Source organism: Ascaphus truei, chromosome 1 (assembly GCF_040206685.1).
Source record: "Ascaphus truei isolate aAscTru1 chromosome 1, aAscTru1.hap1, whole genome shotgun sequence".
NCBI lineage: Eukaryota > Metazoa > Chordata > Amphibia > Anura > Ascaphidae > Ascaphus > Ascaphus truei.
The window spans coordinates 113,471,659-113,489,285 of NC_134483.1; positions in this window are offsets into that span (position 1 = coordinate 113,471,659).

Genomic DNA, 17,627 nt, shown 5'->3' on the forward strand with positions numbered 1-17,627 from the left:
TAGTATTTTCCCTTGACACATCATCACATGATGAGTAATGTGACCCGCAAATGCTGAAAACATGTAAAAGTAGAATGTTATGCAAATAATACACGTCAGCTGTGACACAATGCAGGGAATGCCCCCACACTGTAATGCAAATGACGTTTGTATTGTGAGCAATGAAACGTAAACAGTACTATACTGTTATACGTCCCCGCTCCATTGACTCCATTGATGTACAGAAGTTTTTTTTTTTCTAAGTGCCGTTCCGGCAGCCTTAGCGATCGTTCTCCCCTCCAAACTGCCAACTTTAGTTGGCGGGAGAAATTGGCCATAACATCTCAATTTCGTAGTGCCGATCAGCCCCGATAAGCTGATTTTTTTTGTTGAATCCAGCCGATTTAAAAAAGTGGCGATCAGTGGCGAAAACAGGCTTATCGGCAGCCGACTGGCCATAACAAAATTATCGGCTCCGAAACCTGGCGAAATCAAGCACTTATCGGCGCTTACTGAATCTCAAACCCAATTTTGGCTATAAAATGGCGATAATTCCCTTATCAACGCTTACTGCATGAGGCCCTAAATCCTTATCTAATTTTAAAATAGACCAATGTCTGTTTATAATCTGTCTGATCTGTTCAGCTTGTTTGGAGAAAGTGGTCACAAATAATGGCATCTGGTTAGTTGCATCATTCTTAGGACATAATTTACCTTTTTTGTTATTTAACCTCTTGTTGGTGTTAGAAAGAAGTATCTTTCTATCAATGTTTGAAGCATGTTCAAAGGCCAGATCCAAATCCTTCTCCCTATAGCCACGTTCTCTGAATCTCTTTTTTTAACTCCTCTGCTTGTATAAGAAAGGATTCCCTTGTGGAGCAGATCCTTTTGAGCCTTAGGAACTGCCCTTTGGGGATACTCTTTATTAAAGATCTCGGATGGGCACTGTTAGATTTGAGCAGGGAATTCCGAGAGTTCTCCTTCCTATATACATTCGTTTGTATTTTTAAACCCCTGTCTATATACAAATGTATATCAAGGTAATCAATCTTTGTTGGATGAAAATTATGAGTAAATTTTAAATAAAAAGTATTGGCTTCAAGATACTCAAAAAATAGGTGAAGTGTGTCAAGATCCCCATTCCAAATGAACAATAAATCGTTGATATAGCGACGGTAAAACATAATATGTGCTCTAAATGGATTGGTGTCCCCGAAAATGTGAGTAGTTTCCCAAAATCCCATAAAGAGGTTAGTATATGAAGGTGCAAATGACGTGCCCATAGCTGTCCCTTGTGTTTGCAAATAATATTTATTATCAAACATCTGCCTTTGTCCTTTTTTGATGTTTTTTCTTTCAACAAGTTTTGCATGTTTTTGGTGTGGTACACTAACTCAGTTTCTGCTTATGTTTACTAGTGATGGGCGAATATGTCCAAGTTCGACCTGTGAACTTTTGCACAGACTTTTTTATTACTTCGCAAACCTGTTTGAATCTCTGGTTATTTAAAAAACGTGCAGAAGCATGCAATTATTCCTAAGTCTCCGTTCACTTTTCAGCAAATTTTCATTTTTGCTTAGTTTCATTTTCACATAGGTGAAGAAAATTGAAAAATAAAAAAAGCAATACCTAACACAGACCATTACATACCAAAGAGTCCCTTTTGTATTGTATTCGATGGGACCTATTCTCGTAGCTGTGAAGTGTGTCAATCGACGTCTAAGGAGTCTTTTTCGATCAGATTGGAATGCTCTGCTATTCTTTAAGCCCTTATTGCATGTCCAATCGGTGTGGGGGAAGGCTTTTCCTCGTAGCTCCGTTATGCAAACCGCTTCTAAAAACTCGCACTTATTTCACACCACCTCAAGGGGGACGAGATTGGTATTGCGAGTTACAGCCAGAGTCTGACATACTGTATGGGTTTTCCTCTCTTAACCAAACCCATAGGTGTATGTTAGACTGAGGAGGGAGTTAGCACCACCTCAGGTCTGTGTGCTTCCAAATTGAGTACAATACGGGCGTTTTTGTTTTAAACTTTTTATAGACGTGGTTTCGAAAATACTATTTGCAATAGTATTACTAGTGTATTACTGTGAAGCGCTATGTACATTAATGGCGCTATATAAATAAAGACATACAATACAATACAATAGAGCAGTGTTTCCCAACTCCAGTCCTCAGGGTACCCCAACAGGTCAGGTCTTAAGGATATCTCTGCTCCAGCACAGGTGGCTCAGTCAAAATGACTGAGCCGCTGATTGACCCACCTGTGCTGGAGCAGGGATATCCTTAAGACCTGTCCTGTTGGGGTTCCATGAGGATTGGATTTGGGAAACACTGCAATAGAGAATAGTTTTTTTTTTCTCATTTCCTTTCACTACTTTAGAGCATGTCAAACCACTCGGGTTGGAACTGACAACTCCTGAGCCTTTAGAATAGGCCCCTATGTCTTGAAATGCAGACATAGTGAATGCAGTGAATTTGCATTACACAGGCAGTTCCAATCAGCTACAGGTAAATAGTCTCAGTGCATACTCACATCATCTGTCAAACCTCCTTAGATGAGAAGGGTTGATAAAGGACTATCAACAGTTTGAAGTGCATGTGGCACTGGGACGCCTTACCTCCAGATGCTGTAACTTTGCACTGAGACTCTTGACCTCTAAATTATGTTGAACTGTCTATGTCGTGCAAACTCACCGCATGGAAGCTTTCGAGAGTTATAGTACTTTTTATACAATTATAGTAATTTTATACCATCAATTACATTGCTGTGCGATGTTGGCTATGTTAGGTATTGTTTTCTTGTTTTTTTTTTAATTGTTCTGATTTTAGTCAGTTGGATGTTTTGTTTTTTGTATATATAAGAAGTTTAGCTTAAAAACTTTTTGTAATTCTATGTGTACCTTTTTGAGTGCTAAAGATACTTACCTTTTTTGAATTTACATATAGTCTTATGGGAAGACTTCTCTCCATGCACCAGGTGTATACAAAGATAAGTCTCTTTACAAGTTTCGTTTGTAATTTTGACTACTCTCCTGGACATATTTTTCCATAAAGTAAAATTTATATATATAAAAAAAAAAATGTCAAAAAAAGAAATGTCTAGGAAAAGAATTGATTTGCTTGAATGTGAACAATAGTTCATTATTAACATGGTTACAGTAGTTTCCATTTTATTAACAGGACTTTGCATCTGTGCCCCAATCTCAAGCGAATGGTTTTGAGATTAGAAATCACACTGACACCTGCAGAGCTGATAATGAAAATAAAGAAACGCTTTCCCTGTGGGCATTCCTGTCATACTAAATCTAAAAGGTCTGTTTGTGCTTAAGGTTTTGATGGTAACTCACTATAGAAAATAGTAACCTCATGACACCAAATGACTGAGCTTTTTGATTGCAAGTGTGTTTAGCCAGTTGACACCTTAAGCGCTGGAAGACCCTTTAGTATACTCCAATGAAGATAAATGTGAAATGCTCAGAGGATAATTCAACGTTCTCTGAAGTGTCCGGATGTACTGCAAATTCCCGAAAACCAACATTGAGTTGAATGGGGTTTTTTGACCCATACCAGTGAAATTGACTGCTTTGGTGTATATTAAATAACCCCCTTAGAACTTTAATACAAGGGAAGAATTAAGGTGACGGTTCTGATCACAAGACTTACAATTATCTTTCTGAGGTTTTTGTACTTGTTTTAAAACACATGTTCCCCTATTGGCCTGGTCATAAAGGACATTGCTACCCATTCAAAGATTATTCTTACATTTTTACCTGGTGGGAGCAAACACAAGCAAAACTACAGTAGTCCAGCTGCACCAACAAAACCAGATAAAGCGGCGCCACCTAAAGCTTGCCGGGTCACGTATAACTTTTTTTACTCACAGTGTTGTGCAGCAGCACTATTGTGGCATTATCTGGTTTTGTTGGTGCAGCGGGACTACTGAAGTTTTGCTTGTGTTTGCTGTTAACTTTTTGCATGCTAGCATCTGTTTAGCCTTAGATTGCCTTATGCATTACTGAGTTATTGCAAGCGCCTTTCTAGCACACTGCGCTGTGGATTATTTTATTTTTTCCAATAGCACAGGAGCAGTCTTCATGCAGTTTGACAGCATACTGTACCACCACATTTAGCATAGCCTTTACTTATTGCCCTGTACTTAATTCTGCCATAGCATTCATTGTTGTTTTCTTACATTGCGCTGTGCTGTGGTTGGTGTGGCTCATTTGGTTACACTTATGTCATAATTTGATGTGATTTACTAGATTGCATGTGAGATTTTTTTGCACGGACCGTAGATATTTTGGTAGAGAGAGGGAGGGGGGGGGGGAGGTGAGTTCCCAGCACTCACTAATGAATAGAAATGAAGACGCTCCGAAGAGAGGATACTTTATGCCAAAAATTATTTAATAAATAAAACCAATTAATCAAATAGTGCAAACTAAGAGTCATGAAACATGCACAAACAGAACATAAGAAAAGCACCAAGTGAATCACAGTAAATGGGGAAAGGGAGAGAACACAGGGATATGGAGGGAGGACAAGGAAAACTACAATGGGGGAGGGGGAAGGTAAAGGTAAACCAGTGAAAAATAGGGGGGCAACTTTTTGGGGCAATGGTTCCTTCCTCAGGCCCGTTCCCAAATGTCCCAGGGTCCCAAAGGACCAGAGGTACTTACATTAACCCTGTAAAAAGTAGCACAATTTCCTTTCACAATAGTGCCAAATACCCTATGCACAAGTAAAAGGGATTTTAGTAAGCAGTCCAATAAGGCAGTGCCTATGTCAGTCAAGGTGCCTAATGTAAACAGAGCCAGAAATATGCAAGATAATTAGACAATGATCAAACAATCTCAATAAATTTACCCAGGGCAATAGTTAAGAGAATCCAGCACTGTGCGGTCAAGCAGAGCATTCTGTAAATCAATATGTATGAGACAAGTGTCCAAAACAATCTAAAATGGGAGAGGAAACATCAGTCAGTAATGTTGTATACTGCCCTTGAAATCAGACACCACAATTGGAAAATCCTCTCATTTGACGCCTTCCTGCAGAGTTAGTGGGACTGATGTGCGCCGATGCTGTACTCAGCCTGTCTATTACCCCTCCGTAGGGACGTCATGGGTGGCGGGTCAGCGACAGCGATCACATTGGTCTGGTGTAGCTGCATGATCCACTAGCAGACCTCCTATCACGGAAGTGTCCTCCATTAGTTGAGAGAATGAGGCAGCGGACCGTGCATGCGTAGCCACCTGAAGGGATAGTTATAAAGCATCTGCATCTCCATGGGGATGTCCGGGAGCACATCCATCTGTGCATGCTCAATGTGGTGCACTCACAATCCCATCAGTTCCTGTACCATTTGATGGCAGCCATTTTTTTAAAGGATGTGGCATCATCCCTTAAAGATGATGTCATATGTATAAAAAATGGAACATGTCAAATGTAGGATTGGGGACAATACAATGGGCTGTAGTACCATGTGATGGCAGCCATGTGGTTTTAAGGATGTGATGTACCTCAGAACACCGAGAACACTGTATGATGTAGAGACACAGAACATACAGATACGGCCCTATTAATGCACTCAAAATCTGAGGGGTAAGTCACCCTAGTATAAAAGCAACAACACAGGAATAATCTGAACCAAACCTATAAATAGTGTTTTAGTATGCTTTATTGATGTTGGTAAAAAATGGTACCAGATTAAATGGTGAATAGAATCCCGCTCGGTGAGTTTGACCAGGAGCGAGAACTCGCCTAAAAATGCAGTCCCCGTACGATTTTGCCAACTCATCGAGGCTTTCTGAATAGCAAATCTGCAAATTTTGCGAGAACTACTCAAAATCCTCGATGAGTTGGTTCCTGAAGCTACTATAATAGGCTTCATAGTGTTAGGTGTTTCGCCGTATTAATGCAGAATGATCTGTGTAAAAAAACTGCACAATTTAACATCTAATTTACTCTGGCTTTATTCCTGATTAGTTGCAATTTCGCTGGATAGTCAGTCTGAAATCTTACCTATATAGAAGGAAGGGGGATCCCTGCTCAGCCTATTGGGCAGAGTGACTAACTAGAGATGTGCTATCAGGGACGAAGCATGTACAGTGGTTACGAGAGAGAAAGGTACCCTATGTGAGGCACACTGCTCTACTAAGTGAAAATAAATACATTTTATTAGAATAAACGTATAACGACAAAGAAATTTTATTAAAACCTGTCACGTGGCAGTGCATTGTCATGGCAACATGTCGCTGCATCACCATGATGACACGGCATCACATGGCGCTGCAACGTCGATGGAGGAGGACCACTCCAGAAACGATGTCTTACAGAGGCCACACTCCCTCCCCTGGCAATCAGTTTCATTGCTGAGGAAAAGAGCGTGGGGCCTCTGTAATCATGATGCATAGCGCAGCACTGATCCACAGCATGCCCGCAGGCATGTTGCGGGCTGCTGCTGTGGGCATGCTGTGGAACACCTGCAGCAGCGGCCCAACGGGGCCAGCCCGAACGCCTGATATGGCAATTCGCCCATGTCAACAGGGTAGACACTTAAGAAACGAACAGGATAGGTAGCAATGACAATCAATTCACAGCACAAATAAGTCATATACAAATATACAGTAATCAAAACCAAGCAAAAGTCCAGTAAACGCTAGTCAAAAACATGCCAGAGTTCCAGTAGTGAAAATGGTAATGCCATGCAAAAATTGCACGTTTCACACAAATGCCACTTGTTTCAGGGAGGTAAGATTTCAGTGGTTACGAGAGAGAAAGGTACCCTATGTGATGCACACTGCTCTACTAAGGGAAAATAAATACATTTTATTAGAATAAACGTATAACAAAAAAAGAAATCTTATTAAAACCTAACATAAGCGCTAGTGAGAGAGTGAGAGAGTGAGAGAGTGAGAGAGTGAGAGAGTGAGAGAGTGAGAGACAGAGGGATGGAAGGGCGATATAGAGATAGAGAGATTTGCTTATACAGTTGTAGCCAGGTCTCCCCAGCCTGTCAGCACCCCCCTCACCTTGCTGACGATCGCGGGTGCAGCCAAGTCAAATGGCCAAGCGCGGCGATCGAAGGGGTGAGGGCTGTCAGGCCCCGGCTCGGGGGTTGCCGGGGACGCGTGCGGCCGGTTGCCAAGGCCGCGCGTGCGTCACAGGGCTCCCGGCGCTCCCGGAACGGGGCGGTAAGGGCGCCGCCATGTTGCGCCAGTTTGCACATGCGCAGTAAGCCCCCGGCGGCCCGACAGAGTCGCGCATGCGCAGAAGGTACCCTAGAGCCAGGGAACGCAGTCAGTTGGAGTCTGGGAGCTGTGAGAGAAGCAAGGGTACGGGGAGTGAGTGCAGCTCCTGCATCCAGATAGGTACCCACATCCCAGGTAGGCCCCAACTCCCCACCAGTTTAGGGGGTAATTATAAGGGACAGCCCCAGTTAGGGACTCTGCCCTTAGTGTGAGTGCTGCCTTGTCAGAGTCACGGCTGTTAGTGCTGTGAGGTCTGACAGGCAGGCACCGTGTTGTGCAGCCGGTTGCTGTACGTACCAAGTACTAGGTCCCAGTCACCTTGAGGCAGCGCTAGGGGTAGGATGCCTGAAGGGATAGCCTGTTAACGAGGTCAGGGATTCTGGAGAGGGCTAGCCAACAGTAGGTAGACGCCTGGGGGCAGTGCGTTACTGCAAGTACTAGGTACTAGTTAGCTAGAGTCAGGACCGGGAGAGCTAGGGGGACAGGATAGGCCAGTTAACCCCTTAGGTCCCAGGTAGGTCCTCACTCCCCAGTTAGTGGTGCTCCAGGGACAGGCCCTAGGTGAGGGACCGTGTCATGTTAGAGTGCCAGTGTTAGATAGGGATCAGCGGATGCTGCGCTTCCTGCCAGGAGACGTGGGCTTAAGTCTGTGCCCAGAGAGAAACTATCTTCAGGGTGGGATCGTCCCTGGTGGACCCCAAGCAAGGAACCACCGGATCAGACAGGATCCAGGTTGACAGATCCTTTGAGAAGTAGTTGCAGGCCCGAGTGCAGGAGCACTCGGCAGGTAACCCCTTTTGTCAACAAGTGCACCAACAGTTCCATTAGTTAGTGACTGCGCAGTCACCCATATTCTCACCTAAAGAGTGCGGGACACATTGTGCGGGGATTGATGGACACGGGGTGGGATCACCCGGTGTAGGGGAAAGCGTCCTGCGAGACGCAAGGGTCAGTGTCCCCTGGGGAAAGAGGGACACCCGTTATTATGTTTATGTTATATGGTTCATGTGAGCACAAGTAAAAAGATATTGGTTATCATACATATGGTGTACTGATTATTTGCATGTGGTTCCTATGTTAGGGTTATTCTACATACCCATAGAATCCTACATAGGTGGAGGCGCTGAAACAAAGAAACGTTCCAGAGGATTCACCCCAGGCTCTCACTAGCGGAGGCTCAGACCTCCTGTGAGCCTGCAGGTATATGCACCACACCGGGTAACACCGTATGTTCTACGCACCCACACTATATATGCGATTGGGTGGGGTGGAATACCCATTACATTTGGAGGCGCTGCTGAGATACCACCTGGGGTGCCCTGTTCCATTTTTTTCCAAATTGTCCCGTTCCTATTTTTGTCACCATGTTTGTAAAGTCCGGACACGAGGTACTTGCCTGGGCTTTGAGGCAATATCTAGAACCTGGCCAGGTAGTGGCGGTAGGAGGCATTCCCGCTATTACACCCGCAATCAAGGTCCGGGAGTATATGTGTAAAATTCCTGGGTGGCCGTACTCATGTGTCTTAGATGAAGAACAAGATCCTACGTCCACATGGAAAACCATACTTTTTGTAGTGACCCACACTGCAGATATATGCCTGGCAGAGGCACCGTCCGCATTGTTTATGCCCGGGACCCCGTCTGAGGGGTACCCCCTAGTCTACGCAGACTCAGCAAAATGGCGTCTCCCGCCAAATCAGGAGAGCGCACATGCTGCTGACTGCCAACTTGCACAGAAAGATGTTGCAACAATCTGTCCAGGATTGGCGCGAAAATCAGAGTCCCTCCCCTGTGATGTGAGTGACTCAGTGCAGAGCCAAAGCCACTCCCTTGTAGAAAGTGCCCTTCCTTCAGATTCCACCAGGGGGAGCAAGCACTGTGATCTTCAACCCTACGTCGATGCAGTAATAGACTCTTTGATCTCTGAGGATGAGGATGAGATAGACTGTCAGGGGATACACCCTAATGTGTATGTGCCCTGGCGAGTGCCAGGAATAGATCTCCTTATGCTAATGTACCCATGCTTGCAAGAAGCCTATGACGAGGGAGCCGACATGTCCCAGTTACCAATAAACTTCAAGATCACCGAGGTGGATGGGGAACCGTGTACACAGTGCTTTAGCCCCACCTGTGACTGTTCTAGAGGCACACTGGCGTGGGAACCTAAATGGGATTGCTGCGGTGCAATTTTCTTGACGCCTATTGTACCCCAGTCTACAGAGCCAGCTAAGGAGCCAAGCGAATCATTAGCAGAGAAGAGCGCGACCGCAGTGGAGGTACCGGAGCACGCCAGCTTCGTACCAACAACCACTGGCTGTATCGCAGAAGACCCCAGTGACTCCCGTGTGGAGGATACTATCGTGATATCCTCCGGGGAAGATGTTGAAGTCCCATCGGTGGCGATGCGCCTACCGGCGAACCACCCCAGCGGTGATACAGAGGAAACAGAGGAATCACAGGGTAAGGTGTCTATACCCCCGTCTTCCTTTAGTGAAATCATCGAACCAACTATTTCGGCGGATACAGAGCCTGCTGTGGGCCCGTGTGTCCTAGAGGAGGTGTATCCAGATGTTGTGGACCCTGCTGTGGGCCCGTGTGCCCTACAACGGTCAGTCCGGCCTACTACGATGGTACCATCGGTCCTAGAATGGGGACTAGTACCAAACGAAGACAAGGGTGAGTCGACTGCCCCAGGGGTGTTGGGGGTGAGCCTCCAGGTGACCGCGGAGCACGATAGTTCCTTAAGTCTGGTCCCCAGGGCGAATGGCTCCCCTCTGCATTGCGTCCTGGCGGAGGTGTCCTCCTTAGAAGGTAGCTGTCCAGTGGTGCGAGTGGACCCGTACCTACCTGATCGTGTTCCAGTTGAAGCGGAACCCATCGCAAGCCAGCGGAGTGGTGAGGAACCTCCTTACTCCCCACAGGCTCCTGATCTGAATGTGAGCCCGTGCGCTCCGACACCAGTGGTCCCAGGACTGGGATCCAACGCTCCCGAGTTTCCAGCGAGTAAGTGGACTGCCCCAGAAGTGCCGGGGGCAGGTCCCAAGACAGCCGAGGTGGGAACTGACAGCGTCCCCGAGGACCTGTTGGCCACCGTGAATCACCGCAGTGGTAAGGTATCTACCCTTTACCCCCTGCCAGGTGAAACAGTGACTTTGAGGAAAGAGACATTGTCCATTGCTCGCTTCCCAGTGGAAGCCTTGCCAGTATGTAGGGACAAGGACTGTCTAGCGAGGGATTTAGTGAAAGCTGCCTCCTTTAAGCCCAAAAAGGAGCGCTTCATTCACCACGTAGTGGACCGCGGGAAAGGTCCTGGCCTCCTGGCCTACCGCATCCATGCCGCGGATGGCCGGGTAAAGGCCTGGTTAAGAGACGTTGTACTATTCCTTCCACCAGGGGGAGGAAGTAGTACAGAACCGGTGACTGTTTCCCCAGAGCGTGCTCAACAAGAGGTTTTTCTGGGGAAGGCTCACGGACGCAAAAGTGATCAGTTAGGGGCACCCCACCAATGGTCTCAGCAAGCAGCTGATGCTCAGCCGGCCTCGGGTATTACTGTGTGTGATATGCCATGTACCCTGATGTTTAAAGACCATGTGATAAGTTGTATTGTCGGTGCAATGCATTTTGATTATATAACTTTTATGCCGATTGATGTCGTTCCCCAAGCGAGGACGTTGGATTTTCCACCAGGGGGAGAGTGTAGCCAGGTCTCCCCAGCCTGTCAGCACCCCCCTCACCTTGCTGACGATCGCGGGTGCAGCCGAGTCAAATGGCGGCCCAGCGCGGCGATCGCAGGGGTGAGAGCGGTCAGGCCCCGGCTCGGGGGTTGCCGGGGACGCGTGCGGCCGGTTGCCAAGGCCGCGCGCGCGTCACAGGGCTCCCGGCGCTCCCGGAGCCGGGCGGTAAGGGCGCCGCCATGTTGCGCCAGTTTGCGCAAGCGCAGTAAGCCCCCGGCGGCCCGACAGAGTCGCGCATGCGCAGAAGGTACCCTAGAGCCAGGGAACAGTTGCGTGAGGGCAGGGAAGGCACAGGAGAGGTTGCGGTGGCCATTAGGGATGCGCACAGGCGCAGGGAAGGCGCGCACGCGGCCCCAATGTAATTGCAGCCTCCACGGGACTACAACTCCCATGAGGCTTAGGGCCAAGCACACCAGGTGCCTTAGTGTGGCCAATAAGGGCCAAGGTTCTCTAGAGGGAGAAAGGAAATACATTGTTTGGGCTGCAGCTACGCAGTCAGTTGGAGTCCAGGAGCTGTGAGGGAAGCAAGGGTGCGGGGAGTGAGTGCAGCTCCTGCATCCAGATAGGTACCCACATCCCAGGTAGGCCCCAACTCCCCATCAGTTTAGGGGGTAATTATAAGGGACAGCCCCAGTTAGGGACTCTGCCCTTAGTGTGAGTGCTGCCTTGTCAGAGTCACGGCTGTTAGTGCTGTGAGGTCTGACAGGCAGGCACCGTGTTGTGCAGCCGGTTGCTGTACGTACCAAGTACTAGGTCCCAGTCACCTTGAGGCAGCGCTAGGGGTAGGATGCCTGAAGGGATAGCCTGTTAACGAGGTCAGGGATTCTGGAGAGGATCTGCACTAGGCTAGCCAACAGTAGGTAGACGCCTGGGGGCAGTGCGTTACTGCAAGTACTAGGTACTAGTTAGCTAGAGTCAGGACCGGGAGAGCTAGGGGGACAGGATAGGCCAGTTAACCCCTTAGGTCCAAGGTAGGTCCTCACTCCCCAGTTAGTGGTGCTCCAGGGACAGGCCCTAGGTGAGGGACCGTGTCATGTTAGAGTGCCAGTGTTAGATAGGGATCAGCGGATGCTGCGCTTCCTGCCAGGAGACGTGGGCTTAAGTCTGTGCCCAGAAAGAGACTATCTTCAGGGTGGGATCGTCCCTGGTGGACCCCAAGCAAGGAACCACCGGATCAGACGGGATCCAGGTCGACAGATCCTTTGAGAAGTAGTTCCAGGCCCGAGTGCAGGAGCACTCGGCAGGTAACCCCTTTTGTCAACAAGTGCACCAACAGTTCCATTAGTTAGTGACTGCGCAGTCACCCATATTCTCACCTAAAGAGTGCGGGACACATTGTGCGGGGATTGATGGACACGGGGTGGGATCACCCGGTGTAGGGGAAAGCGTCCTGCGAGACGCAAGAGTCAGTGTCCCCTGGGGAAAGAGGGACACCCGTTATTATGTTTATGTTATATGGTTCATGTGAGCACAAGTAAAAAGATATTGGTTATCATACATATGGTGTACTGATTATTTGCATGTGGTTAGGGTTATTCTACATACCCATAGAATCCTACATAGATGGAGGCGCTGAAACAAAGAAACGTTCCAGAGGATTCACCCCAGGCTCTCACTAGCGGAGGCTCAGACCTCCTGTGAGCCTGCAGGTATATGCACCACACCGGGTAACACCGTATGTTCTACGCACCCACACTATATATGCGATTGGGTGGGGTGGAATACCCATTACACAGTATAGCCCCAAACATATTAACTTATTACTATACCTCGTGAGACTAATGATACCTGAGATACTTCAATATCTTGGAAATATGCAACTGTATGTGACTGTACATGTAGAAACAAATCTCGTAAAACAACACCTGTTTTGCTTGGTTTGTACATGCAATGACAGCATCAAGAATTTAGCGAGATGCAAATGTGTGAAACGTGCAATTTTTGCATGGCATTACCATTTTCACTACTGGAACTCTGGCATGTTTTTGACTAGCGTTTACTGGACTTTTGCTTGGTTTTGATTACTGTATATTTGTATATGACTTATTTGTGCTGTGAAATGATTGTCATTGCTACCTATCCTGTTAGTTTCTTAAGTGTCTACCCTGTTGACATGGGCGAATTGCCCTATCAGGCGTTCGGGCTGGCCCCGTTGGGCCGCTGCTGCAGGTGTGCCACAGCATGACCACAGCAGCAGCCCGCAACATGCCTGCGGGCATGCTGTTGATCAGTGCTGCGCTATGCATCATGATTACAGAGGCCCCGCGCTCTTTTCCTCAGCAATGAAACTGATTGCTAGGGGAGCGAATGTGGCCTCTGTAAGACATCTTTTCTAGAGTGGCCCTCCTCTATCGACGTTACAGCGCCATGTGATGCTGTGTCATCATGGCGATGCAGCGACTTGTTGCCATGACAATGCACTGCCACGTGACACAGCAACGTTATGGCTCTGTGACATCACAGGAGGAGGGCCGCCAGGTAAAATATTAGAGTTGCATCAATTTATACATGGCACACCTTTGTAATTTTAATGGTTACTTCCTAACTTAAGGTATGATTAATGGCTTTGCAAATTTAAGCCTAATGAGGACAAACCAATAAGGAGAATTGTGACTACAAAAATATCATAATACGTACAAGAAACCCTACTTTGTAAAGGATTATTTAGGACTCATGCTTAGCTGTGAAACAAAATTAAATTTCAAAGCTAGTATATTATAATCACAAAGCATTTAATTAGAAATGAACAATTAGGGACATTTGCAACATCCATAAAAAACTTGCAATTTGTAAAAAAAATATTTATATATACCGTTTTTACATTATCAGTGGAATTCTACATTTAAATGTAATAAATGAGTGCAGTATTGATCATTTAATTTTTATAATATTTCATGTCATTTACAGTAAATGACTTGTAATGATTGCTGAGCTGAACCTTTTTGACAAAGACCCCAAAAATCATTAATGTATTCATGTAGAACATCAATGTTTTCACCTTGTCTTCTGTTTATCAAAGATAAAATTAAATACTAATACAGTATATAGATATAGCAGCCTTAATGTCTTCGGTGCCGCTGCCATGTGCGCTTACATGACCGAAGGTTTAACGCTGCGGGGGGGAGGGTGGGGTCCCATACAGAAGATCTGTCCATACATCAAGACAGATAATGTCCGGCGCCGCAGACTTTTGCTTGTTCGCGTGAGACACCTGGGATAGTAATTCTTGCCACATCTGTAGATGACTACATTTAAGGTAAACTTACAATACAAACATTTCACTGGAACTACTTACTAACTGCAGAGTAATTTGAGAAATGAATACGAATTGTATATCAATTATCCTTTATTTTCCATTTTTACACTTATATTATTAGTAAATGTAAAAAATATTTAACCAGGGAAAAATAAATGGAGAGTTTCCTCAATGTGTTTTGAAGTACTGTACAGACAGTACAGAGCCAGGGATGCCTTTCACAAAAATACACATGTAGCCCTGCTTCCTATAGAACGCAGGCCGCTACTATATGCTGTATCACATGTAGGCTCGCAGGGCCTAAGTCTCTGCCACGGAGAGCCTGGGGTACACACGTAATGATTATAAGGGGTGCAGCGCCTCCACCTGCGACAGCTCCCGCCAGAGGGGGAGTGGGTCTTCGCAGGACGTATACACGGTAAATACCAACACACGGCAGAATTACTTAACCAATCGACTTTACTTGCATGAATACTCTTACACATATACAGGTCAGCGGCCCACCCTAGCAGAGATACTCTACTCGAGTCACGGTGGACGACAACCCTCCCGTATCCCTCCACTGGGTTATCCCACCCCGTGTCCAATCCCCAAGGGATAAGTCCTCCCACCCTACAGTGAGTCAGATGTATGTGTATATATGAGTGTGACTGCGCAGCCACTGTGTCCCGAATGAATTGATGGTACCGTTGGTGCACTTGTAGAAATACCTGCCGGGTACTCCGATACCCGGTACTGTTACAATCTTCACAAAGGCTCCGTACGAGGTAGATATCATCCTCTCACCCACGTGGATATCCAGGGCGATCCCACCTGGACACTCGTGGTTGACTAGCGGGGTCTGATCCCAAACCTCCCGCCAATTAGAACAGTCTAGCTCCAATCGTGTGGTACTAACGGGAATCTGGAACCTCAGGATGGCGGTCCCTAGCTCGGCTTGTCTCTACTGGGACTCAGGGCCTAACTGGGCCTGGGGCATGTGGCCTACGCAGGGGCGGTGAACCTCCCCTGCTCCGAAGCTCCGTCTCCTCTCCAGCCAGCTCTGACACAACGTGCGCCCAACTACCTCCCTTTCCTCCTCCAGAACTCAACCCATTGGCTCAATCCTATCACGGGGTCTTCGCGGGTGCTACTGGGACAGGTGTCTCGCTACCTCCCTCCAATTAGAACTCTCCTCCTTCGCGGGCTTTGGCAAAACAAGTCTGCGCAAACGCAACCTCTGGCTAGGTTAGACCTTACGGATGCCAACCAGAACATGGCGTCCTGCATGACGCGGAGCCTCCCTACTGGAGTACTCTCTCTATGCGCCCCCCCCTCCCCCATACAAAGGGTGAAAAAGGGGATCCCGGCTACATCCTCCCCCCTGTGAATTCCAACGGCCCCGCTTGGACAACGCTAAACAGGCACAACATTATATAATGAAAAAGAGCTAAACGTTGTTCTCTAAATCAGCTTGTATATCTCACTGAACATCACAATAACAGATTGAACTCGATTGCGAGCCCACTGCTGAGCCTCATAATGGGGTGCCCCAAACTGATCATAGGCCATCCTCATTGGAGGTTGCCCATTTCTCTGACTCCTTCTTAACAGCTGTTCGGTCACTCCCGTGGGAGAGTGACTATCTGTGTCTGATGCGCTGAGTTCTTCCCTTGAGGGGCTTGTGTTTTCGGACTGGTCTTGGCTGGGAATGAAGCATGGGCTTCGTGGGTCTAACTCTGAATTTTCCGGAGCCACCTCCTGGGGAGATCGCTCCCGGAGTTCTTTACCCGAAGCTCCACCGGGAGATGCTCTCTGTTGAGGGCCCCTTTGAGAGGTTCCCTCTTGTGAATCTTCCAGAATAGCAATGTTCTCGGATCCTTTTTCTGACGAAATATCTCCATCTAGGGGTGATGCAGGCCACTCTAAATCTCCTTCCTCTATTTGGGGAATAGGGAGCAGATGATTACGATGCCAAGTTTTCACCCGGCCCTCCAAGTCTTTGATACGGTAGACCGGAAGACCGGGTAATTGGGAGGCCACCTCGTACACCCCCTCCCGCCATCTGTCGGCCAATTTATGCTTCCCTGGTACTCCCAGGTTACGGAGAAGTACGGCAACACCAAGTTTAATGTCTCTGTGTTTCACCTTATGATCATACTGCCTTTTATTTCCGGCATTCAATTTTTCAGCGGATTTCTCTGCTTGTACATAATCCTGCTGTAGATTCTCTTGTAATCTCTGTACATAGCAGAAGTGGGTAGTATTGGGTACCCCATCCATGGAGACTCTCAACTGGATGTCCACAGGTAATCTAGCTTCATGGCCGAACATGAGGAAATATGGCGAGAACCCAGTAAAGTCGTGTCGGGTATAATTGTAAGCATGGACTAGGGTTTCCACATGATGACTCCAGTTAGTCTTTTCCACTCCGGTTAACGTGCCCAACATGTCTAATAGAGTGCGGTTGAACCGTTCAGGCAATGCATCCCCTTCAGGGTGGTAAGGCGTAGTACGGGACTTTTTGATGTGGAGGAGGTTCAGCAGTTCTTTTATTAATTTGCTTTCGAAGTCCCGTCCTTGGTCAGAGTGAAGGCGTTGAGGAAGCCCATAGTGTATGAAGTACTTCTCCTAGAGGACCTTAGCCACCGTAATGGCTTTTTGGTCTTTGGTCGGGAAGGCCTGAGCATAGCGGTGTAATGATCGGTGATGACCAGCACGTTTCCTATGCCATGGTTATCGGGTTCGATGCACAAGAAGTCCATACAGACTAAGTCCATGGGGCCCGTACTTTTCAGGTGGCCCATTGGGGCAACTCTAGTGGGCAAAGTCTTGCGCTGAATGCACCGCACACACCTACGACAGTGATGCTACATGGCTGCTCGCATTTTGGGCCAGAAAAATCTATCTCTCACAAGTCCAAAAGTTTTTTCTTCCCCCAAATGACCATGTTCGTCATGGAGAGCTTTCAATACCAGATACTGTAGTCGTTTTGGCAACACTAGTTGTCGTCGATTCGGGTGATTATGATACTCTACAACTCGGTATAATAGATTTTCTTGTATCTCGAATTTGTCCGCTTCCCGCATCAGTATACCTCCCACATCCCCCGGAGTCTGGTGAAGGAGAGCCCTGCGATTGTGTCGGATGGCATAACGAATGGCCCCTGCGACCGGGTCTTGTTCTTGATATCGTACCATATCCTTCCAGGCGATAATCTTGTCGGGACTAACATGCATTCCACTAGGGTCACGATAGGCTTTGGGTATAGCGTTGGAGGCACATCCTAGGGAGTCGGCTACTCTTAGTTCCGAAAATGCTACTTGATCATTTATGATGGCGGCGGTGCAACAGAGAGCTCTTATTCCTGGCCCTGGGATTTCTTCCCACTGATCTTCGTCTGGGGTAGTGTCCAACCCCGGTCGC